This window comes from Alosa sapidissima, chromosome 20 (assembly GCF_018492685.1).
Source record: "Alosa sapidissima isolate fAloSap1 chromosome 20, fAloSap1.pri, whole genome shotgun sequence".
NCBI classification, from domain to species: domain Eukaryota; kingdom Metazoa; phylum Chordata; class Actinopteri; order Clupeiformes; family Clupeidae; genus Alosa; species Alosa sapidissima.
Genome location: NC_055976.1, coordinates 30,271,427 through 30,296,514, shown reverse-complemented (window position 1 = coordinate 30,296,514; position 25,088 = coordinate 30,271,427). Strand labels below are relative to the sequence as shown.

The following is a 25,088-nucleotide window of genomic DNA, read 5'->3' as shown; positions in this document are numbered from 1 at the left end:
GTAACACTTTATTTGAAGGGGTCTACATAAGGGTGACATGTAACCGTCATAAGAATGACTTGACACATATCATGTACATTAATGACACATTATTGATGTTTATGACTGTTGTCATAATGTGTCATTCGGTTTTTGGAATGTCAAGTTGACATTGTTTGGGTGTCATCATCATGACAACTTGACATTAGCCAATATGACATTATTTGATGGGTCTTTGTCATGACAACTTGACATTAGCCAAGAAAATATAACCCGTTTACAATATTGTCATGACGACTTGACATAGCCAAGAAAGAAATGCAAGGTGTTTGGCATGTGCCGTCTGATATGACGTTTTGACTTTGTTACAACTGATAAAAGCAAAAGACAAATAAAGTAACCAAATCGCTTTGCAATATTTTAGTCCAGAAATACTTATGGGTGTTCATTTACCATAATGTTAATTACAGTAGCCTAACGTAACGTTATCTCCCCTTGCTGTTACCACCAGTTTTAATAACTTTACATTTGCGATCATGACCCATTTCATCTAACAACACCACTGGCATCTTCTTTGACTATCAGACCCCAAACAGCAATACATTGAACTACAAAGATGTTATAGTAATGGTGTTCAGTTCATCATAATCTTTATGACATAATGTAATTTGCCGTCTGTCTCCCATCTTTTTGCCGTCCAGCATGGAGCCGTCACGTGACTTAAGTCACGTGTCTGCAAGGGGTGAATATGGAAGCATATGGGTAGCTTTATTCAAATGAGAATGCATTCTGCAATATGCAATTCAAAAAGACATTACATTATGCAATTTGCAATAATTTCCAACAAATTGTATTTTAATCTGCAAAGTGACAATGAAATCCTAAAATCAATTCCAATAATTTTGGTTAAAAAATAGAATAAACATGGATTGAATTGCATTCCATTTTGCCATGGTACAGTACTTCAGTCTCAAAATTCAAATGGCAATTCATTTTGCATTTCAATTTTCAATATTCAGTTTCATCATTTAACTGTCAATTCGTTTTGCAATTTAATATTTAAAGTGCAATGTAGGATTGCATTTTAAAAACATATTTGGCAAAACTGTCAATGCCAGCCTGAAAACATTTTGGATTATTTTGGGCAAAACATTTTGCCATCGTTTTGAGGCATTGGCAATTGCATAATGTAATGTCTTTTTGAATTGCATATTGCAGATTGCATTCTCATTTGAATAAAGCTACCCATATGCTTCCATAGAGTTACAGCAAAATAAAACTTTTACGTGCTTAACTCATTAAACACATCTATCACGCCATGTCTGCTACTAACATAAATGATGAACACGTGTAAAACACTCACCGGAGAAAACTCATACAAGTAAGTAAACTCCTTGTCGTAATTTCGACCCTTTGCTGTTATTCCTTCCTTAGAAGTAGGTTTGGTGGGAAAACCCCTTTTAACTAGCTCTTCAATGTTATTTTTAACTTTTCTTCTCAGTGTGGAAAATGTAAATATGGCTTCAGCTCACTATCGTTCTGCTGTCCTTCTGCTGTTTGCGATTTCTGTCTTCTTCTCTAAGAATCAGTGTAGCAGTTTCCCCTCTATGCAGCGCCATCACTGCCACCTACTGGACAAGTACGGTGTGCAGGGAAAACATAACTAAAAGTAAGAAATTAGATATTAAACTAGAATAATGTAATCCTATTAGTAGGCTATTTTCGAGTGGGTTACATCTGACTGCAATGCACCTTCAATATGTTGAGTAGCCTATATCTAATTTATAATGGTGTCATGACAGCCAATTGTTCAGGTTCATCACTTCACAAACCTAAGATAAATCAGGCCAAACAGTTATATGTCAATTTTGCATTTCTTTCTTGGCTAATGTCACGTTGTCATGACAACGGTTTACATTTTCTTGGCTAATGTCAAGTTGTCATGACAGATACACCCTCAAATAATGTCATCTTGCCTAATGTCAAGTTGTTATAATGATGACACCCAAACAATGTCAACTTGACATTCCAAAAACCGAATGACACTTAATGACAACAGTCATAAACATCAATACTATGTCATTAATGTGCATGACATGTGTCATGACATTCTTATGACGGTTACATGTCACCCTTGTGTAGACCCCTTCAAATAAAGTGTTACCGAGTTTTTTTTACCTTAAAATAACCTTTCCAAAATCATTTTGATGGCACATAAGCTTGGGCGAACCGCACTCTGAGCAGGTTTATGGCTTGTAAAATCGCCATAGGATCTTGCTGTTGGGGTAGGAACACTGCCCCCCCCATCGAAATGGATAAGTGCTTAGTGGAATTTGGAGCTCTCGTCTCAGTGAGAGAAAGAGAATATGTGTGTGTGTGTGTGTGTGTGTGTGTGTATGTTTGTGTGTGTGTGTGTGGTCTCGCTGTTACAATCTTTCTTTGGATACGAGATGTAAGATCTCTTACACCAGGGCTGCACCGGGTCCACAACTGAAGTGCTCTGTTCACAGTCCGTATAAAGTTTTAGAACACTGGTCCGTTCAGAGCCTATAAGAGTAGTTTTAGAACACTGGTCCATTCACAGCCCGTGAGAGTAGTTTTAGAACACTGGTCCGTTCACAGCCCATAAGTAAGGGATAATGTATAGAACGCCGGTCATTGTCGGGAGATAGATCCCGACAGGGCGAACCGGACCCCGACGCGCAGCGGAGGGGTCTTGTTCCGCCCTGAAGGGACCTATCTCCCGACAATGACCGGCGTTCTATACATTATCCCGCTTATTACACGGCTACTTACCAAAACGACACAATAAACTCCCCACGATATGACTCTTTAGCCTACATAGCCTAGGCTATAGCCTATTTGTTACAGTTTCATCATGGCTTTTGCTGAGAAACAAATAGTTCGCAACAACACACACTGAACTTGAATCAAACATTCTTTAGAACACAGCTGATCAACCGTCTGCTTTCACTTTTGAATGAAGTTCCAATCCTTGCGTAGTGATATGAAAGAATTGACTTAGAAGCACAAAGCCCATTTTCCTTGACAGCGGTCTGTTATACTTAGCAACGGTCTGTTATTCAGAATTAGCAGACCGCCGAACGTTGGGAAGGCCCATTCAAGTGAATGGAGCATTCTGCAGCACTATGAAGAGCCGTGTAATAAGAGTAGTTTTAGAACACTGGTCCGTTCAGAGCCAATAATAATAGTTTTAGAACACTGGTCCGTTCAGAGCCCGTAAGAGTAGTTTTAGAACACTGGTCCGTTCACAGCCCGTAAGAGTAGTTTTAGAACACTGGTCTGTTTTTTTTAACGTACTGGCACGGCCAGTTCTATTGATTATAGTGAAAGCTAATTGTTGCAGCAGACAATTACATATTTTATGTGATTCCTTAAGAACAGCTCACCAGATTGCAGATTGTGTGTGTGTGTGTGTGTGTGTGTGTGTGTGTCTGTGTAAAGCAGGGTGAGCTCCTTGCTTTAAGAGGATTTTGGGTGTGTATTGAGGACAGGATTGTAGTTCTGATCATCGTGTCCTTGTGTGTGTGCTGATGCAATGTGTGTTGTGTGTGTGTGTGTTCCTGTGTGTGTGTGTGTGTCCCTGTGAGCTGATGCGGTGTATGGTGTGTGTGTGTGTGTGTGTGTGTGCCCCTGTGTGTGTTCCTGTGTGTGTGTGTGTCTGTGTGTGTGTGATGATGTGGTGTGACCTGATCTCATCACACTCACTGGAGTCCAGCTGGTTACCGTGGCACACCAACAATTGTGTGTGTGTGTGTGTGTGTGTGTGTGTGTGTTTGTGTTTGTGTTTGTGTTTGTGCATGTCTAACAGAGTAATCAGTAATTAGTCATTAGTAGGTTAGTAGGAGATGGTGGTTTAGGAGCTCCTTAGGATGTTCCTCAGTAATGAACTCCTCAGTAATGAACTCCTCAGTAATGCATAATTTTAATGTTTATTACAGTGAACTACCACCATTAGCAAGCTGGTGTCTTGCAGATTCACGTGCTGTGCGTGTGGCCTCTGAGTGAGATGACGCGTAATGTAGCCTACTGTAAACAGAGAACGACGTGTGGAGTTGGGTTAGTTAAACAACTACAGTAGCCTATGTCGTCGGCTTATGACGATTTAGAAAATGTTTGCCTACTCTGTTTTATGAACTAGGTCTACTAACCTAAGCTACTATAACATAGAAACCTAAACAGAATACGTCAGTTCAACCAGGGCCCACGCACTTAGGTCTCAAATAATTCTGAAAAAATTACCAGGTGTACCTATGTTACCCTAACCTGGCAATAGCCAGATGAATTTCGCTCCGCCTAGCTCCACTCATCCATCTGGAACCGATCCATTGAAGTGTTGCTTCAGAAGGCTGGGCCTAATCAAAAATGCTTGCATATGATTGAATAAGCCACTTGTCCGTCATCTATTGACGTGCTACTTCAACCACTCACATCGAAGCCAACCCGTGACGCTAATAACAGACTCACAGTCGCTTCTACGCTATGTCACATCTATGAAACTCCCGCCCTGCGTCCTGATTGGCTAAACCATAAAGTTGGTTGGAGAAATCACTCTCAATGGAAGAGGTCCCAGATGGATGTGAGTGAAGCTAGGCGGAGCTAAGCGGAACGACATTCATCTGGCTAGGGTCAGGTTAATGTTACCCAGGAGACACACTGTAAAATTACTCTTATGTAAGATCATTACTTTCCAAGATACAGCCACTTTTATAGTGGGAGGGGGTGTCGATTTTGCTCGGCCTCTTTTTTTGTGTCAAAGTTCACAAGCCCACAGCACAAGAACTAAACCATGTAGGAGGCTCAAATTGTGGATGCTGGTACATAAATAGGAATAGTATGTAGCAAAATCGTCACGTTTGGTCTGTATAATCCTGCATGGTCGTAGCTGTCCCTCAAAGTTGATACAAATTGTATAGAGCTACCACAGGTTACTCTATACAACCACAGGTGGCAGTGTGGTGACTCTATATAAAACATATTGATGTCAATGGGGCATTTTGCCCATGTTCAGGGTGGAAAGTGAAAAAGAAAGATTTGCATAAGACAAGTCAAATTGGTGTTTTTAAAAAGAAAAGATCATGGAGAATAAAGAAAAAAATATTTAAAAAAGGTGTTTAGGTGCTCTGAAAATGAGAACCAAAATGATTTTTTAGACTTCTAAGGTCTGCTGTTCAGACCCTGAAGGAATTTATTTTCTGTTCATTGTTTTTTGTGAGAGTGTTTCTACTTATCTCAGTAAGGAAAATAAATCAAGAGCCTATGTTGAGTACAAATATGTCTTCTGAAGGCTTAAACAGAGCCCAGCCAAAAACTCCAATACAATTTGTATCAACTTTGAGGGACAGCTATGACCATGCAGGATTATCCAGACCAAACGTGACGATTTTGCTACATGCTATTCCTATTTATGTACCAGCATGCAAAATTTGAGCCTCCTACATGGTTTAGTTCTTGCGCTTTGAGCTTGTGAACTTTGACAAAAAAAAGAGCCCGAACAAAATCGACACCCCCCTCCCCCTGTAAAACTGGCTGTATCTTGGAAAGTATTGATCTTACATAAGAGTAATTTTACAGTGTGTCTCCTGGGTAACATAGGTACACCTGGTAATTTGTTCAGAATTTTTTGAGACCTAAGTGCGTGGGCCCTGGTTGAATTGACGTGGAATGACCCAATATGTTATGAACGTTCAGCCTTAGATTTTCGAAGCTGCCAGGTTATTGAAATGGATGGACCATGACATGGTTAAAACGGGTTTGATAGCCTACTTCATTAAACATGAAACAACTTTAAACATTTTATTCTCTATCTCTAAGCTGAATACTATTGCATGTTCAGACAGGCTAACTGCCAAGTGACCTTACCGTGCTCCCAAACGTCTCCTGCAGCACTGTGCCTGCGTGCACCTTCTGAGAGTTCACTGAATGTATGACGTCACGGATTGGTGGCCGCAGGGCATTTCAGTTAACACAGAAAATTGTTATTTTTCTAAATTTCTAATTTCAGCGAATATTCAGGTTGGCGAATTATTCATTTAGCGAATATTCAGGTTGGAACTAGCGGAAGTATTACATATTTTAAAAAGTAAAAAACGGGTCTTGTCAAAAGGGCACTTGGACATCAAAGGGGCAAAAGGGCAGGTGCTAGAGCCCCTGTAGCCCCCCTTCTCTGCACGTGCCTGCTATCCACAATGTATCCGAAATAGTTCCAAATTTCACTTCACCTTTTGTTTTATCCACAAGCCGAGGACTGTCGGCAAATAACTACAGTATGTTGACGTTGGCTGCGCACTCACTCACTCAGAGCTGCCTGTTTGACACGCCCACTTGCCTAGATGCGTGCAAGGAGCAGTGAGAGCAGCAGTTCACACAGACACAGAGCGTTATTATTTTAACAAAGTATCGATTCTAAAAACGTCGGAAATCGTATCGTTTTTTGCATGAAGGCATCGTGATACCTTTCTAGTATCGATACACCTCAGTAATGAACTCCTCAGTAATGAACTCTTCAGTAATGAACTCCTCAGTAATGAACTCCTCAGTGATGAACTCCTCAGTAATGAACTCCTCAGTGATGCATGCTCCTCATACTTAGGTGTACTTCGGAGAACCCTGTCAGTTCCGGGCCTCCAGGAGGAACCCTGTCAGTTCCGGGCCTCCAGGGGTTAATTAGACCACGAATCATCATCATCATTACCACGGGCAGTTATTAAAGCCATTACTCCACACACACATTACACACACACACATATGAATAATTCCATGCACACACACACACACACACACACACACACTCTCACACATTACACATTACACACACACACACACACACATTACACACACACACATATTAATAATTCCATGCACACACACACACACACACACACACACACACTCTCACACATTACACACACACACACACACACAGTAGCAGAATTGGGCAGACTGCCTCATAGCTCAGCTGCAGGCTGATCCTTTAGTTTAAGTGGAGGGTAGGACCATGATTTTCATCAGCAGCTCTGTGTGTGTGTGTGTGTGTGTGTGTGTGTGTGTGTATGTGTGTGGAGTCGTGTAGGGTAGGACCATGATATTCACACAGGACCAGAGACACTCACTCATGGGGCCCCTCCTCCCATCAGGAAACTCTGTCACTGTTCCTATGACAACCACTGCTCCCACACCCATCGTCCCCATGCCAACCCTTTTCCAACCGCTCCTCCATGTGAGCGTCAGCACTGTGGCTGCACATGTGTAAAGCGCTCCGTAGACAGGCGCCGCGCTGGACATGAGTGACCACTGCTCCCACTGACCACTGACCACTCACATCAGCGCCCGCCAGCGAATGTCGAAATCTAATCTATTGGGATGGATTGTTGTGGTCTACCTCAGCTTCCTCAGTCTCACCTGTGAGTGGAGAGAGATTAAATTAAATTCTCAAAAGCTCCCATAGCTAATGGATTATAAACGTAAGGTTTCAATCTGTGGGATGATTAAGACAACGGCCCAGTTTTGTTGTATGGTGCATTGTTTTTTCATACAATGCATTGTGGGAAATCAGAGAACCTGGCCTAACCTCCAGCTGGGGAATGTACACATGGGTACACACAAAACACACACACACACACATGTGTGTGATGCATATTTTCTGTACATGAGAGACATTGTATATGTGTGTAATTGCATTCTGTACTTGTTTGTGCTTGAGGGAATATGTAGTGTATACTGTGTGTGTGTGTGTGCGTGTGTGTTCTACATACTGGGCCACAGAGACCATCTGTTCATAAAAATGTAAAATGTTATCATAGAAGACAGTATAGTTCAGAAGGTTGTTTCCTAGGCAATCTACCCAGCCAACCATCTTGCCCAGTGGCAAGTATTTAGAAATGCCTCCTCATCGCTCTCAGACACACACCACACACCACCGTCCCCACAGCAACCACACCACCGTCCCCACAGCAACCACACCACACACCACAAACAACTAGGTCTCTCAATCTTCCTCCATAATCCCATTCAAATTTTATTCATTCATATTTTTAATAATCGATTTATATTCGAATATTTAATGCTCAATTTTGGCCTATTATTAATATTTACTATGTAAGTATAAGTATAAGTATATATACTCTTTTGATCCCGTGTGGGAAATTTGGTCTCTGCATTTATCCCAATCCGTGAATTAGTGAAACACACTCAGCACACAGTGAACACACAGTGAGGTGAAGCACACACTAATCCCGGCGCAGTGAGCTGCCTGCAACAACAGCAGCGCTCGGGGAGCAGTGAGGGGTTAGGTGCCTTGCTCAAGGGCACTTCAGCCGTGCCTACTGGTCTGGGTTTGAACCGGCAACCCTCCGGTTACAAGCCCGGAACCCTAGCCAGTAGGCCACGGCTGCCCCTAAAATATGCATCTCTATACACTGTATAAACGGGCTTATGTATTGCCAATGCCTCTATAAACGCATGGTTGACTTGTTATATTGAACAAAAGCCTAAAAAAAAAGTCTACCAACGATATCTGTGCAGCTTGAGTGGTTTCAGTTTCTTTCGCGCAGACGCGCGCACACACTAAATGAACGCTTATACCACTACCACTTAATTGTATGCCTCTATGTTTGATGACGCCAAATTAGCAAGTATTTCCTGATTGAGTTTGCTTTCTTTTTTCCTATCGGCCCGCGATTCCATGAACCATTATGCCTATCAGACAAGTGACAAAAGCACTGGACATAGAGGAGGGAGGCAAAAACCCTGCTTTAGCTGCAGTTTTCGGACTATTTACCTATCTAGCTTGTCAGGGTGTAATGTTACCAGATGTGCACTCAGGCTGCTCGTTGTCGAGTGATATTTCATTTGGGCCTTAGCCTACATATTCTGCAGATTACGACATTTTTTTTGTTTTCTGATGGAAATCCAAAAACGTTAAACACATCGCTTAAATGGTCAGGAGTGATCTCCGATGCATCGCGTTCTGCCATTTTTAGATTGTGCATTAGACGTGACAAAAGCATTTTGTTTTCACATATTCACCAAAAATCCCCAAAAAAACACATTTGAATAGTAATTTCAAAATTCGATTAGTATTTATTTTTAAAATATTCGATTTATATTCGACTTCCGAAATTCGTTCCAACAGCCCTACACACCACACACCACACAGAACACACCACACACAACACACTCCACACAACACACCACACACCACACACAACGCCGTCCCCACAGCTGTGGGCCTGGTCTGGCCCACCTCTGGTCAGCATGTGGCCTGCATCCTTTTTGCCATTTGAGACATGGATGTGGACCAAGGAAATGCAGCAGCTGCCCAGATGCTCAGACCAGTCACAGCAGAACAGTTCAGTCCTGTTGGAGCAGTATCCAGTGTGCTGAGATGTCCTGTCCTGTTACTGCAGTGTCCAGTGTGCTGAGATGTCCTGTCCTGTTACTGCGTGTCCATTAGGTTGAGATGCTCAGTCCTGTTGGAGCAGTGTCCATTGGGTTGAGATATCCAGTCCTGTTGGAGCAGTGTATATAGGGTTGCGTAGTGAAGCTAAGTTAGCCTGTTCTGGTCTGTGTGTGTGAGAGAGAGAGAGGCAGTAATTAAGATTCGGTCTTAATGGCCACAGGTTGACCGTGTGTATCCATGGCTATGAGAACACAGTGCATTATTAACCATACACCACACATCCCCAGGCTTCTGGGACCCCAGAGCCACTCACACACCCTCAGCCACTCACACTGTTTCTATGGGAACAGGGCCCTGTGGGTTTGTGGTTAACATTTGTTAGTGTTTGTTCCTGAGCAGACCCCTCAAGTGAAGTACTTTGATGAATATGTTTTTCTTCAGAGAGAATAAAATATTTAGAGCCATGTAAGTTAATAAATAACACCTTGTAAATACGGTGGCACAAACAAATGCCATGATGGATCTCCACCTACCAGGAACAAACTCATTTACCAAACATTACAACACAGACAAGCTCACAAACAATTAGACTAGAGATGTGTTTGTGTGTGTGTGTGTGTGTGTGTGTGTGTGTGTGTGTGTGTGTGTGTGTTGGGGTGGTGGAGAGGGAGAGAGGGAGTTAAATAGAGAGAGTGTGCAGTAGGAGGACATTAGGGTATTTACAGTAACTGAGAGAGCTTTCTAGTGAATGTTAATGGAGCCCCAGCGTAAGAGCTTTACCTGGCTGCCACAGTCCCAGTCACGCAGGGAGGCTGGAGGCTGGTGGGTGTAGCGCCCATCCGCTTATCTCCAGGGCAGCGCTTAATGAAGTGCGGGCTGGCATGGGCCTTCCGGGCCTCCATCCGCCCCACTGAAGGGCCTCCAGGGTAATGAAGTAGCAGCATTGTTCCGTCCAGTTAAATGACAGCCTGCCCCGTCATCCAGCTGCCCACATCCTTATCTCAGCCCAACGCATGGACCCGTCCACCATCAGGATGGCTGTGTGTGCGTGCGTGCGTGTGTGTGTGTGTGTGTGGATGTGTGGGTGTGTGTGTGTGTGCGTGTGCATGCGTGTGTATGTGTGTTTGTGGGTGTGTGTGTGTGTGTGTGTGTGTACTGTATGTGTGTGTGTGTGTGTATGTGTGCATGCGTGTGTATGTGTGGGTGTGTGTGTGTATGTGTGTGTGCGTATGTGTATGAGTGTGTGTGTGTGTGTGAGAGAGAGAGAGAGAGAGAGAGAGAGACTGAGAGATGCCTGTGTGTGCTTGTGCTTACATGTGTTTGTATGTGCATGTGTGTGTGTGTCTCTGTGTGTGTATAGAAACAGTGTGTCTGTGTTTGTGTGTGTGCATGTGTTTGTGTGTGTGTGTGTGTGTTTGTGTTAGAGAGAGAGACTGACAGACACCAGTGTGTGCTTGTGCTAACGTGTGTGTGTGTGTGTATGTGTGTGTGCGTGTGTGCATGTGTGTGTATGTATGTGTGCGTGTGTGTGTGTGTGTGTGTGTGTGTGCGTCCTATTTCTGTGTGGGTTGAGCTGTGCCTCTCCATGTACGGTGCTGTGTGGCCACCCCGTTAGCCAACAGGGATGAGGTCACTCCTGACCTCCAAGAGCTGAGACGCGGGGAGGGGCAGTGAGAGGAGGGGTTGCCCTGGCAACGGTCTCCTCCGTGCTCGAGTATTCTGTTTGAAAAGTTTGGACTGCTGAGATGTGGGCCTGCTGGAGAGGGTGAGGGCAGCTGCAGTCCAGTTTCAGCAGTGCTGCATGGGGCAGCCAAACCATGGGACCAGCGGGAGCCAGAGCCAGGTCAGGACTGGTGCTCAGGACCAGCGGACCAATGGGATTGGGCCTCAGTAGGGGAGGACCAATGGGATTGGGCCTCAGTAGTGGAGGACCAATGGGATTGGGCCTCAGTAGGATAGGACCAATGGGATTGAGTAGAACCAGGCTGGGTCAGGGCCAGATCAGGGTCTAGAGCCTGACTGATATGGGATTTTAAAGGTCGATACTGATTTCGATTTGAGGATTTCAAAAACGGATAAACAATAAATCGGCTGATATTCATTTTTTACAAACACAATGTGAAAACGTACTCTAATATTTATTGAAAAGTTGGGATGTTGTTGTCTCTCTTTCTATTTGATATCTTAATGAAAGGCTCCTTTACAATGAATTATTAAGTCATTAATATTAATAATAGCAGCAGATCTTTGTTCTGATCTCTGATCAACACCATTGCCACGACAACTTTCAAGGTATTTGCTTTATGTTTTATGATGGTATTTTATTGTGTTATTTTTACACACCGTTAACAGCATTAAACAGAGCAATACTGTGCGATTGGAAAGGAAAATTGTAAGATAACATAAGATAACGTCCGCACTTTCATGTGACTTAAAAACTTGAACACAATGCACGTGTGACGTCTGAAGTTTGACACAATGCGCGTGTCACGTCTGAGCTTGAACACAGTGCACGTGTCACGTCTTAAGTTGAACACAATGCGCGTGTCACGTCTTAAGTTGAACACGGTGGCCGTGTCACGTCTGAAGTTGAACACAATGCGTGTGTCACGTCTTAAGTTGAACACAGTGCACGTGTCACGTCTGAAGTTGAACACAATGCGCGTGTCACGTCTTAAGTTGAACACGGTGGCCGTGTCACGTCTGAAGTTGAACACAATGCGTGTGTCACGTCTTAAGTTGAACACAGTGCACGTGTCACGTCTGAAGTTGAACACAATGCGCGTGTCACGTCTTAAGTTGAACACGGTGGCCGTGTCACGTCTGAAGTTGAACACAGTGCGCGTGTCACGTCTGCGGAATGGCTCCGTTGTGTGTTGATGTTCATTTTGCCTCCATGTTAACAGGTCACAGCAGCCGCGTGTGTGTCACATCTCAGGCGAGGCTCCAACTGGACCCAGCTAGAGAATAGAAGATCCTATTTTTTCCGCTTGACGCAATTGAAAAGAGCAGGTAATAGTAATAGTCATAATGTGTGATGAAAAGAGGAAGTGGAGGCTATATGTGTACTATTAGTAGCAGAAATAGGGTGACCACCAACCCACAAGGCTGTGTTTAAAAGTGAGGACACATTTTCCAAAATGAGGGCACCCCCCAATTTCTGCTAATAGACCTTTTCCTATTAAAAACATCATAACTAGCTTTTACACACTGTTAACAGCATGACACAGTGTCACTTAGAGCATTTGGAAAGGACAGTTGCACATTGTCAGGTAAAGTCTATACTGTCATATGACTTGTGTTAGCCGCTCAAGCAATGCCAATCAAGTTAGCCTCCCACTCAACCAATGCTAACATTGTTTTACTGTTGAATGTAACGTTAAGCTGGAAAAAACTATGCTGGACATTTAAATGAAGGATCAGTATTTGACTATCCTTTACTTAATATAAAAAATATTATTGGCCTTCATAAACACAGACACCGATAGATTGGAAAATAGCTAATATCGGTCGATAATACCAGCACACCAATTTATCGGTCGGGATCTAGTCAGGTCGGGATCTAGTCAGTTTGGGATCTAGTCAGGTCGGGATCTAGTCCGGTCGGGATCTAGTCAGGTTGGGATCTAGTCCGGTTGGGATCTAGTCAGGTCGGGATCTAGTCAGGTTGGTAGCAGGTTCAGAGCCACATGGAAACTACTAAGTCTGACTCACACCTGAAGACTCGTCAACTGAAGTGCATTTTCTCCAAGTGCACAGTGTGTGTGTGAATGTGCATGTGAGTATTAAGACTCTGTGAGGGTGTGTGTCTGTGTGTTCAGACTGCAGTAGTGTGAGTGTGTGTTGAATTAGGATTGGGCTGAATGTTTCTGGTATCTGTCGATCAGATAGCGGTGTTATGCATGTACTGGTGTGTATCAGGAGCATGGCAGCTATTTTGTACACAGTGTGTGTTGAAACTGGGTCATGTTCTGTGCGCTGGCTGATGATGGCAGAAAATAGGGTCATTCTTGACCTCATACTTTTACTCAATGTAAGCAAACAGGCAGTCCTGCAAGTATTTGCTTTGTGTGTGTGTGTGTGTGTGTGTGTGTGTGTGTGTGTGTGTGTGTCTGTGTGTGTGTGTGTGTCTGTGTGTGTCTGTGTGTGACTCCTACCAACAATACATACAACGTTTCAGTAATGCCAAGGGATCATTCCAGAGAGATGCTAGTAGATAGATAGAGAGAGAGAGCCTGGTAGGAGTGTTCATCATCAACATCAAACATATTTAACAACATCAACATGGCTAAAGCTAGTCTTCAGCAGATGCTCTTGTCCAGAGCAAGGCAAGCTGTGGTGTCGACTGATTATCAGGTGCTGATGTTACTGCTGCTCCACCACACACACACACATATGCTGATTTTATAACATTGGAATGGCAACTTACTTAAATAACCAGTATGTTTATTACATATGTCATATATTACATATGTCATATTTTTGTCCTGAACAATTGCTGCTATTTCAGTTAGCTAGTTAGTTGGCATTAAGGAAAGAGAGAGTGGTGAGAGAGCCGTTCCTACTGGTCAGGGTTCAAACCGGCAACCCTCCGGTCACAAGTCCGAAGCGCTAACCAGTAGGCCACAGCTCCATTAGATGGAGACTAGATTGATTGATTGATTGAAAATCTTTATTGACATGATGTTTTTGTACAAAGGATGATTCTTATATGAATAAATAAATAAATAAAATGACTTTGTACAATTATCAGTCAAAAGGATAAACACAATAAAGCCACAGGGATTATTTCCATTGTGGTCCTTAAGATGTGTGCATTTGGTGGTGTGTGTCAGTGTTTGCAGGTGTAGGCATGTGGTGAAGGCATATGTTTTAAAATTAATGTAATTATGTTGGTGGTATGTGGAGGAATAAAACAAAAATAAAACAAGGCAACATAGAGAGGACCAGGCATCCCCAGACATACAACATAAAACAGAGAAGGAAGTGCAGTACATACAGTGCATGCAACTCTAATAACCACACTACTGCCTACTGCTCAGTACATACAGTGCGTGCAACTCTAATAACCATACTACTGTCTACTGCTCAGTACATACAGTGCATGTAACTCTAATAACCATACTACTGCCTACTGCTCAGTACATACAGTGCGTGCAACTCTAATAACCATACTACTGTCTACTGCTCAGTACATACAGTGCATGTAACTCTAATAACCATACTACTGTCTACTGCTCAGTACATACAGTGCATGTAACTCTAATAACCATACTACTGTCTATTGCTCAGCCAGCTCTTTAGGGATGATCAGTATTATCTGTTGACTTTACTGCTGCTGGTAACCCATTCCATATGATGGCTGCTGAATACAGAAAAGAGCCCTTGCCCATGCAACTTTTAAATCTACATAGAACAAAGTCAGTGGTACTACCCCTTGTTGAGTAACTGTGAACAGCATTTACCCGAGAAAAATAATTACAAAGATATATTGGTACTTTATTTTTAATTATTCTATGTACCATACACATTTTTATATATGTTACTCTATCCTCTACTTTGAGCCACTTAAGGCTACTAAAATGAGCCGGGTTGAGGTGTGTGTATGGGTGTAGTTTAAGAATAAGTCTCACTAATTTGTTTTGTGATGTCTGCAGCTTCTGTTTGAAAATCTTAGGAATGGTTTTGTGAGTGTGTGTTAAATTAGGTAGGTAAAAATTGATGACTAGTGTTGTCACGATAGCAAAATTATGACTTCGATATGATACCTGCCATAAATATCACGATGCTCGATACTGAAACGATACTGCGGCAAAATCCTAAGATATCTGGAAAAGAAAGAACTTATACCTCCTCCAAGTGTATTGAGTCATTTGTGTTGAATTCGGTGCACTTTTGTAGTGTGCAGGTCAATTCTGGGTTCTAAACTTCTAAACTTCCTACATAATAATTATTTTTTATAGTCAGTAAAATAGTAGGCCTACTTTGTATGACTAAGTCCTTTATTGTTTGTTATAGTTCATTTACATTGTGTTGTGTTTTGGCAATGTAACACAACACAATGTTACATTGCCAAATTTGGTGGTATTATATGCTGTGGGCTTTAATTAGCGCATTTCGGGTAGCCTATCCTACATCTGGGCAATAATTATTGAACAAATTGCAATCTACATGCCATGACAAATATCACCAGTAGTACTGACCGAACATGAAATAGATTGTTTACAAGTTATGGTAAGGTTATTCTGGCATGAACATTGCGCTTTCATCACGTTAGCACCCTATGATTACAGCTTGTTATGTCTCGTCAAAATGATTACAGCTCGTTATGTCACGTCAAAATTGATGACGGAAGGTTGGCTTTATCCCAGAGAACCATACTCGTTTCACTTAGGCTAGACTGAAACAGAAGAGAAGAACTTGGCACATGTAGTCGTGTTTTCTATAGCATATTCGTTAACCTGTCTCTTGAACTCTTTACATTTTTTGAGATATGTCTGCAAGGTGTTTAGCCAAGTTCCATGCGTAGCCTACTGCTTTAAATGACTTTGAAACCTATTTTACAAACGGGCCTCTGTGTACCTGATGGCTTGCCTTCACTATTCGCGATGTATTCGAAATAGTTCCAGATTTCACATTTGTTTTATCCACAAGGCCGAGGACTGTCGGGAAAGACTATGTAGACGTTGCCTGCGTACTCACTCACTCAGAGCTGCCTGCTTGACACGCCACTTGCCTAGATGGGTGCAAGGAGCAGTGAGAGCAGCAGTTCACAGACACTGAACCTTATTATTATTTTAACAAAGTATTTTAAAAACGTCGGAAATCGTATTGTTTTTTGCGTGAAGGCATCGTGATACCTTTTTTAGTATCGATACACCGTGCAACACTAATGGAGACAAACCCAGAGATCAGTTAGATGGAGACAGACCCAGAGATCAGTTAGATGGAGACAGACCCAGAGATCAGTTAGATGGAGACAAACCCAGAGATCAGTTAGATGGAGACAGACCCAGAGATCTCTTTGGAGGCATTAGTGAGTTGAATGTGATGCGTGTGGCGATGTAATGTGTGTCCTTATGTGTACACACACACACACACACACACACACACACACACACACACACACACACACACACACTTCACTCCCATGACATCCTTCTTTCCTTTCTTTCGGTTCCATCTTCTCTCTCTCCCTCTCTTCCTTTCTCCCTCTCTCTCTCTCTCCCTCTCCCTCCTTATCTCACTCTCTCCTTTATCTCTCTCTCTCTCTCTCTCTCTCTCTCTCTCTTGTCCTGTTCAGAATAGATTTCCTGTAAATTGAATCAGCTGAGTCCTGGCTTAGTTTGTTGTTATGGTAACCTTGTTGAGGTCACCCTGAGTGAAATAAATCCGTGTCCAGCGGCTGGTCATTGTGAGGATCAGATGTGGCGGCCGTGGTCTGTGCACCAGGAGACGGCAGCTCTGTGCACACACATTCTAGAGTTCTAGAGTGTCGGATATGAAATAGAAGTCGGAACCCAGTGACCCATTATGTTGACATAAACAGCAGCAATAAAACATTTGTGTACAACATCAACATGGCTCAAACTGGTCTTCAGCAGATGCTCTTGTCCAGAGCAAGGCAAGCTGTGGTGTTGACTGATTATCAGGTGCTGATGTTACTGCTGCTCCACCACACACACACACACACACATATGCTGTTTAAATGCCCATTCATATTTTAGAACATTGGAATGGCAACTTACTTAAAGGATATTCTAACCAGTATGTTTATTACAAACCAGTATTTGTCTTTTGATGTCATATTTTTGTCCTGAACAATTGCTGCCATATCAGTCAGCTAGTTAGTTGGCATTAAGCAACTTTCCAAAAAAGAAAACAACTGGGTAGTGGGTCAGGGAGGACCAGTCACTGGGTAGTGGGTTATGGAGGACCAGTCACTGGGTAGTGGGTTATGGAGGACCAGTCACTGGGTAGTGGTTCAGGGAGGACTAACCACTGGGGCCTCTGGTCTGGAATGAGGATGTGGAGACCAGCATGACCTGGGCCACAGGAAACAGGAAGTGAAGGGTGGCATCACTCCCACCACTCCTCTATGACATCACTCTCACTTCCTGATGCACCAGCCCTCTCTCTCTCTCTCTCTCTCTCTCTCTCTCTGTCTGTCTGTGTGAAGAGAAGACAGACAGAGAGTGAGAGAGGGAGGGAGAGAGAATGAGAGATGGAGGGAGAGGGAGAAAGAGAGGGAGAGAGGGAGAAAGAGGGAACAGATTAAATATATTCCTGGAGAACAGGATTCATTAGTGTGAGTATGATGCTGTTAATGGTCTGTGTGTATGTGTGTATGTGTGTTTATTCCACTGCTTGGTTGAATTTCCCATTGTCCTACGTAATTTAGAACGACCATTAACACCTATGAAGTAGATCCATTTTTTTGGCCGTATCACACTTGTATATTAATTCGCCGAACTCGTTGTGAAGTTTAAATGAACCGTCACGTTGCATCCGACGTTCAGATGCATGCAGACGTTCAGAACATAGTAACATTGTAGCATATGACGGAGGTGGCTTTTAGCTAGATGGATGACAGCAGGCTAAGTAAAATAGCGATGTTTTAAAGTTAAAGGAACACGCCACCCAATGTCAGTAGTAATATATGTTCTTACCTTAACTTTCACGAGTTGAGTCATACCTCTCCTGTGTCGGTACGTGCATTCAAACGCTCTGGTGCGCGGCTGGACTGTGTTAGCATGTTGCTATGCTAGTGGGCTTTGCCATAACTAGCCGTAGAAGTAATGAAAAACATCCACGTTTTCCCTACTTAAATACAGTTGCACGAGTAGTTGATAGAAATGTCTACGGCCACGCAACATGAAACGTGGCGATTTTCCAAGCGAATAAACAGGAGAACTACAATGTGTGGCGCAATAGCACTTGGGAGTACTTCGACCTAGCGTAGTAGTATTGTTAACACCTAATTGTAGATCCTATTCACCACAGAGTTTATAATCCATGCTGGATCGACCCTCAGCCTCTCCCTCCCCTCTGAGCGAGAGAGAGGAACACACACTAGAGATGCGCTGATGGGCTATTATTTCAACCATAACTGCATAGCAAAACTTATCATCCATCAGCCATCCATCAGCACCAAAGTTTTTTGACCAATTTTCAAAACCGCACCCGCCCACCATTCGCTGGTTGTTTTAATGTAGGCTATATGGGAGATGCAGCGCTGCTGAAGTGAGGCTAGAAAGCCCTTGCCTGTTCTAGAAAGACTGATCCAATGCAGCAAATATATTAAAAGGCTAAAGTCGTACATTGGCTATGTTGTAGCCTATCCCTAGAATATCAGCAGCAAACTCAGTCTCTGTCTCGCAAAACAGTCTCCAAATAAAACGCACATCGGCCTGTTGCCTATTCTGCCAGCTTGTGACAATATATCGTCCAAAATGCTTGATTGCATTGCATTCTCCACATTTTTAGCTAAATTTTCATGTACCACATCAGCATTTTTGTTCAGTGAATCTTTTGCTTACGCTTACGCTCCATACGCAGCCTCCCAGGCACATCATCAGACTCAATAGCAAGGAGGCTCGTCCTCGTCCCATATCTGGCCTCCCAGGCACATCATCAGACTCAATAGCAAGGAGGCTCGTCCTCGTCCCATATCTGGCCTCCCAGGCACATCATCAGACTCAATAGCAAGGAGGCTCGTCCTCGTCCCATATCTGGCCTCCCAGGCACATCATCAGACTCAATAGCAAGGAGGCTCGTCCTCGTCCCATATCTGGCTCATTATATAGTCACCCTAGAGAAGGATTACCTACGGCACGCATGGGAGGTCACATAATTATTACCATTCACATGTGAATGTTTCTCGTCGGGTGCTGTTGAGGCCTCCTCGATGGCTGTATAGGGCTTACAGTACGCTAATTCACTATCTGATGACTGGGGGGGTTGACTGCTGTGAGCTGGGGAGATTGTTGAGCTGTAAATATGCATATCAAACGCACGGCCGCGCTCCACCACTCTGCCTTTTGGTTTCCGTGGGAGAGATGCAAGCGTGGGCTCCCTGCGGGCCGTCCCAGTGCGCTGTGCTTAGTGAGCTCTGCTGTGGGAGATGACTACACCAGCACATGGGATGCTCATCTGCAGGGAACACGCCCAGGACACGGAAGCACTGCTTTTCTGATGATTTTTTTCCAGAGATGACACACACACACACACACACACACACACACACACACACACTTACTTCAATGGCCAGGAAGAATTATTTTGTATATACACACAAAAGCACTAAATTCAACATCCATTTTTCCTTCAAGAAACTGAGGGCCCGATGTACTATCGCTTTTGCGTCCACTTCAGGTGTATTTGTTTCGCAATGTGCGTGTAAAATCATTGCGAGGTATGTACAAACAGGCCGCAATGATGTAAAAGCGCAAACTGCCTGTCGTGGGAGCTGAAAGTGGCAGATTGCGTTTGTCATGTCATGCATATGTATTCATAGGAGGATCCAGGGGAAAGTGGGAGTTTAGCGTAAAAAGATGGGAGGGGAAGAGTAAAGAGCGCCTAATTATGTATTCTGCGGTATGTACAAAGACTGCTCCTGAAAGTGCACGTCTATTCTGCTCCTAAATACTTCCGCCTTGTAAAAGCAGGTGTTAATCCAAATTGCAGTTCAATGCGTCAATAAGAGAACCTTTCAAAGACAACAGAATCGCTATTTAGAGCACCAGTTTTTGTGGTGAAAGTATTTGTACTACCAAAAGCAACCTTAACTTTCGTTGGCCTTTCGAATGTCTTACTTTCACTTTCACGTCATTCACTTAAACTTTCCTACTTGCTAGATTTGACCAATCTTCCATAGCCTATATACGTGCACAAGTAGTTTGAGTAGAACTACTGATCTTCATTATCTCCCTACTTGTTTACATCTTATCATGTATGGTATTATTTCATGATCACTTAACGTTTGATTCTTTTTAATATTATCATCAGTTAACTTCATTCAACTGCGCTTGTATGTAGACGCTGCCATTCAGTTGTGGACTTTCATAAATTGCGTTTATGGGCGGAGAAAGGCAGAGAAAGGCACAGTTTACACTAAGGACTGAACGATTGATAAATACGACGGAAACTTGGGTCTGACAGTGTTCGCAATCTGCGGTGTGTCCATGACACTGATAACGCTACGTTCGCAAATGTACGCAAATGTACGTACATCTGGCACTCTCTCTCTCTCTCTCTCTCTCTCTCTCTCTCTCTCTCTCTCTCTCTCTCTCTCCATTTGTAGCGATGTGGGAGTATGCTTGGTCAGTGCTGACTCTTTTCATGTTGCACAACAGCAGTGTGGTCAGAAGTTCTAGTGTTTCTTCACTGGAGTCCCACAGGCGTCTGGTTCCTCTGCTGCCCAGCGCCACAACTTACACACACACGCACACACACACACACACGCACGCGCACGCACACGCACACGCACACGCACACGCACACGCACACGCACACACACACACACACGCGCACACACACACACACATGCACACGCACACGCACACACGCTCCTCCTCATTCAGAATACGTCATCTCTGCCAGGGCACTAAAACTGCAGCCTCAGCAGTGTGTGTGCGTGTGTGTGTGTGTGTGTGTGGGTACGTATGTGTGTGTGTGTGTGTATGTGTATGTGTATGTGTGTGTGTGTGTGTGTGTGTGTGTGACCTCTTTCAAGTCTGAAGAAGATGAGAGAATCAGTCTGGCACTTTGTTCTGATTCATCTGCTCTGGCAACAGGGTTTCTGCATCAGCAGAGCACACACACACACACACACACACACATACACACACTGCTGATGTGGTCTTGGCTTTGCTGGCTCCTCTGTTCTCATTACTTTAAACTCACTCTGAATCATTAGGCCACTCCACAGGCTGACCCCACTGGCTCCAGCACACTGTGTGTGTGTGTGTGTGTGTGTGTATGTGTGTGTGTGTGTGTGTGTGTTTGTGTGTGTGTGTGTGTGTGTGTGTCTATGTGTGTGTGTGTGTGTGTGTGTGTATGTGTGTGTCTTTGCTGTGTGTTTGTGTGTGTGTGTGTGTGTTTCTTTGCTGTGTGTTTGTGTGTGTGTGTGTATCTGTATGTGTGTATGTGCTCTGAGGCTCTGGCACTGACCGTATGATTTCATCATAGTGTGTGTGTGCGTGTGTGTGTGTGTCCTCTGGTGGCTTTCCGCTGTTTGAGACAGCAGGTGTCTCTGGAGAGTAGCTCTATTGTGTAAGAGGAATGTGTGTGTGTGCATGTGCGTATGTATGTGTGTGTGTGTGTGTGTGTGTGTTGTGTGTGCCCTCTCTGGTCCAGGACTGGACAGCAAGTGAGAGTGAGAGGCTGCGGATCACATGGACACTCTCAGGGCAGCACGCACACACACACACACACACACACACATACACGCACGCACGCACGCACGCACGCACAATCTCTCAGGGCAGCATGTGAACTCTGGAGGGTTTGGCTCTAGCTGGGGTAGAGGTTGCAGAGTTGAGGCTAGTGGACTGGTGTCTCTCTCTGGACTAGTGATGTAGGCCATGGGCCTGATGAGGCTGATCTGGTGTGTGTGTGTGTGTGTGTGTGTGTGATCAGGGCTGGGCTAGTGTGTGTGTGTGTGATCAGGGCTGGGCTAGTGTGTGTGTGTGTTTCCTGGGTGTAGATATCCGTCTGTGTGACTGTGTGGGTGGGGTCTGTATTGTGGTTTTTAAGCAGGTTTGTGTTAGGATGCTGTGTGGATATAAGATATTGCCTTCCTACGTACTTCCGCTCGATTTTCATCTCCCTCCACGACTCCGTCTGGGATTCCGGCCATTGGCCTTGATCGTAGCGCTAGATTCGACTCCGCGCCAATCAGCGAGCAGGAGGCGGGAGTTGTGAGAGACCGACTCCTCGAGGAGTTGGCAATGGCATAAGTTAATGAAGCAATTCAGTCCGTGCTGGCTACGCTTCCAAATATTCAGGAACTGAACTCCGAACAAAAGGAGTGTTTAACACATTTTATTTCGGCCAAAGATGTCGTGGCCCTACTCCCTATGGGATTTGGGAAACGTTTGATTTGTATCGCGCAGTAGCCTCGATATTAAATTACAGCATGTGCGGCAGACCCGGTATGAATGAAGCGCCGTGTTTTCAATGATGATCACATCTAGCTTTGACAATTGTGATGACATTGTATCGCCGAGGCTATTTGCCCCCGTGTTGGGCTTTCCCCTGTGTTCCCGGCGTGTGCGTGTGTGTGTGTGCGCGCGAGTGTTTGTGTCTCCCTCTCCCTCCTGTGTCATGGAATGTGTCAATGAGTTCTGATGTGTTTTGATTGGGGGGAGGTGTCCGGGAGGGAATATTTAGGGGTATAGATAGGTTAGCGATTGCTAAGGGGAGGGAATAGAATAGGGGGTTCTAAGACGTCTACGTTTAGTCAGAGTAGAAGTGGATTACGTGCGAGTGAGTTGTGTTGCGTTGTGTTGTTGGCCGATGAGTGTGAATGACGAGTGATTGAGACCGTGATTTATCAGCGATCAGTTTGTTGTTTTGTAGTGGACACCTCCTGTTGCCCGTGCACTAGCCTGTACATCTATAGGAAATAAACTACCGGAGTTTTGGAACGATATACTGTATCAGCCTCCCCGTCTCTTAACTTCTCATCGGCGTTACAATATGTTATCTTCAACCTTACTGTTGAATAGTTATTTGCTATTCTTCCACTAACTCTTACATTTGTATCGCAAAGCTGTCATGGTCATTTACATCCATCTTGTTCGCTTTGGTGGGGAATGATTGTTGTGGGCAATTTCTGAGCGTTGTAGTGTAGCTTACTTCAAGATCAAACTTCTACAGAGTCCACGCATCCAGCTTGCAAACGTTTGTCAATAGCTGAGATCCCAGACCCTTGTAGAAGCGAAGCATACCAAGGGGATGGCAAATTGCCAGGCTAGAACCAAACCAGATTTTGTTCAAATATACACACCTATGGCTACTAAAAAATGTAAGGTTCATTTAGCAAATGTTATTTTGAAGTGTTAAAAAACATAATTTTTTTAGAATTTCTGAACAAAAGTGGTGATAATTGGGGGAGTTACGATACACAACACACAACGCACAACACAACTAGCCCCAGCACAGCCCCCTGGCATGACCTTTTCACCCTCTGTGTTCAGACAGGAAGCTCTCTGCAGCACTGGCTCACTAGGGATATGGCTCCTTGGCTCTGGCACTGTGTGTGTGTGTGTGTGTGTGTCTGTGTGTGTGTGTAGTATAAGTATATAAATGAGTATATATACTCTCTTGATCCCGTGAGGGAAATTTGGTCTTTGCATTTATCCCAATCCGTGAATTAGTGAAACACACTCAGCACACAGTGAGCACACAGTGAGGTGAAGCACACATTAATCCCGGCACAGTGAGCTGCCTGCAACAACAGCGGCGCTCAGGGAGCAGTGAGGGGTTAGGTGCCTTGCTCAAGGGCAATTCAGCCGCTCCTACTGGTCGGGGTCCGAAGCGCTAACCAGTAGGCCACGGCTACCCCTAAGATTACTTTTGCGACCACGAAGGGACTGTGTGTGGGTCCTGTGTGGGTGTGGGTGTGTGTGTGTGTGTGGGTGTGGGTGGGTGTGTGTGTGTGTCTACTACCAAAGCTACTACAGCATCTTAACTCATTGAGTGCCTCTTCCCATGCGTTGAGTGCCAAAAACGTAATATTACGTTTTTAGCTTTTTTTAAAAAAAATTACGAAACTAGACACTCTAACACACCTTATATGTGATTTTGGGAACTCTGTGAATGGAAATGAAATATATGACGATCGAAAACTCATGAAAACGCACAATCTGGACATTTTATCTGGACATTTTATCATAACTCGTTTGCCGCTTTGGGTCGAATCAGTGACGCATCCACGTAGTGCTGCCGCGATTAGTCGACTTAATCGACCTAATCGACCATGAAAATTAGTCGACGGCAATTTTTTTAGTCGAAGAGTCGTTTTACTATTGACCACCTATTTATTTTTGGTCTCCCGTCTCAAATGGCTCACTGTAATGTTATTAACTCTTGAAAAGGACGACTGTCTTTGGATGTAAAACAGGCTACTTAGACTTTGGCAGTCATGTTTTAAACCCTGCTAAGGTCGCAAGTGGAAACGCATGTAGCAAAGCTGCGTGCCTGCCTGCTTTCAGCGCGATTCATTATTAGGCAGTTAAGCGGGGGACCTTAAGCTAGTACGCTAGTCCACACTCTGGCTAATATAGTATTGTGGAAATTGCAATAAATGAAGTGAAGAGAGTGGCTCACGTTGACAACGCAACGGCGTGTCATTTATTCATTCATACAAAAAAAAAACGTTAAAATGAATATGCGCTGCCCGTGATACCAACAATCAAGGTGCGCGTTATTTCCCATATTCAATAAGTCACGATGCATAGGATATTTTTTTGCGTTCAAGCCAACAGATAAAGTGAGGTATCCTATGTGGTAAGACGCACAAAGTGCCTGTAGCCTACTTGTTTTGAACATGCTGACATTTGCAAAGTCCTCAACTCCTGTCGCCTTTCAAAGTTGGCTAGACCATCGTTTCTTAAACTTTGGGCCGAAGACGAGCACCGGCCGCAACGTGGACACTGCTGGTGGAGTGAAATTATTCCCGGGG

At 43.9% G+C, this 25,088-nt stretch overlaps 1 protein-coding gene and 1 long non-coding RNA gene across 3 annotated transcripts in view; both read left to right on the top strand.

Moving 5' to 3' along the window:
* Window positions 1–25,008, top strand: LOC121694204. The gene is made up of 5 exons (XR_006025701.1): window positions 1–97; window positions 4,574–4,583; window positions 10,691–10,696; window positions 11,176–11,185; window positions 24,998–25,008. It is a non-coding gene; the product is annotated as an uncharacterized LOC121694204 (long non-coding RNA).
* The window catches only part of ano5b (anoctamin 5b), a 78,049-nt gene that overhangs the window by 3,918 nt on the left and 49,043 nt on the right, over window positions 1–25,088 (top strand). The window lies entirely within an intron of this gene.